This window comes from Argentina silus (genome assembly GCF_951799395.1).
Source record: "Argentina silus genome assembly, chromosome: 22".
Taxonomy (NCBI): Eukaryota; Metazoa; Chordata; class Actinopteri; order Argentiniformes; family Argentinidae; genus Argentina; species Argentina silus.
The window spans coordinates 7,724,476-7,726,285 of NC_139676.1; positions in this window are offsets into that span (position 1 = coordinate 7,724,476).

Sequence of the window (1,810 nt, forward strand, 5' to 3'; positions counted from 1 at the left end):
TGCCCCTTTCATTTGTCAATCTGACAACCCAACCTTGAGCCAATTACCACTGGGGTGCTGTGAGGTGGGGGTAGTAGTAATCATCTTTCAAGGTGGGATGCCAGGTTAAGAGAAGGAGGGGGAATGATAACTGGTCACCTGTTTGTCTTGTCAGCCTCAAATGCAGGTCCCAGGCTGCTCTTTCTGGACTCTACAGTACCTCTCTTCCCTTTGTGGGTCCTCTCCCTACCTCCACCTTTGGCTCTCTCCTGCCTCCCTCTCCCCCACACAGCAACGCCTGGCTGGACTGCTCTTACCCAGAGAGCCTGGGTGGGGACTGGAGCTCTGGTGGGGGTAGTGGTAGTTTTGGCGGAGGGCGGAGGGTATGGTGGCTGGTGTGTGTACGTGTGTGTGTGTGTGTGTGCATGTGTGTGCGTGTGCCTACTTGCGTATACGTGTGTGTGTGTGTGTGTGTATGTGTGTGCCTGCATGCATGCGTGTATGTGTGTGTATGTGTGTGTGTGTCTATGTGTGTATACATGCACTTTTCTAAGCCTTTTGCCCATCAGAGCATGATAATGGCCGTGAAGGCAGAGCTCTGGGACCTGGAGTGGAAATGTGGGGTGCTGCATAATTCAATACTGCCCAAACCGGAGAGCTGGATTTGGGCACGCAGCAGCAAGAGACAATGGAGGTTTTAGAAGGGGAATTCTATGAAGGCAGGCTGCATTGTGTGGATAGAGAGACAGATTGATTGACAGGGTGATGCAGGGATTTTTCTCCATTGTGATGAGACAATACCTGTGGACCAAAATAAATGATGATTCTGACCTTAGAAGGGAATTGTTGAATCGGTGGATAGATACAGAGATGAGTGATGATTCCCCCCCTTCCTGACTTGACTTTGTTTATAATACCTTAGACCTTGAGATTGTAGTGTATTCCTTGCTGAACTCTCACCCCTCACCTCTCTCTCTCTCCCCCTCTCCCTCCCTCTCTCTTCCTCCCTCTCTCCCCCCTTCTCTCTTCTACCCCATCTCTGACCCTCCCTCCCTCCCTCCCTCCCTCCACACCCCCACCAGCCAACCAGTAGGGAGACAGATCTAAGCAGGCACTCAGTGAGACAGCCCCCCACCACATGTCCTCTTAGTACACCATGTTGAGCTCCACAGTCTCTTTATTGCTATGAATAATGCATGAACATCTAAAACTAATAAGGCCCCTGTTTGCCCCGTCTGGGTGCTGCACGACATCGCCGCACGCCACGAATGCTGCAGGAACGTCACAGCGAAGTCTTCCTACTGTGATTGTTTTTCTCAACAAACCATACGTTTACAGTTGCTGAATTTAAGAAATAGTGTGTTAATGTTCCGTGTCCAGGTAGCAATCATTTTATCCCCACGCCAGTCCGGTTCGACACCAGCTAGCCACTATCTATCGTACGCTGTGCTCAGGTTTCCTAGCGATGTCCAATAATGTTCGGTTGTCGGTTTCTGTATTTGTTTGGTCTCGTCTCAGACTAGGATGGTGACGCTAAACTAAAATGCTTCCCAAACAAAACGTGACGTTTATTAGCCTCAGTCCCTTTGAGCACTGGCACAAGTCTCAGGCGCTGTTAAATCTAATGGCGTTGTTATTACAGAAAGTAGCTCTGTCCAAGCGACATCCCCCCCGGAGCACGCCGCGCTTTTGTCCCAGACACTCACTGCCTCCTCTGATAGTGTCCTGTAAATTGGTCTCCGCCACAGTCCAGCGGCCCTGTCTAAAGATAACCACGTATGGCCCCTCCCTCGTTCTGCTTGATTGACAGCTGCTGTGAGGGGCGGGATAA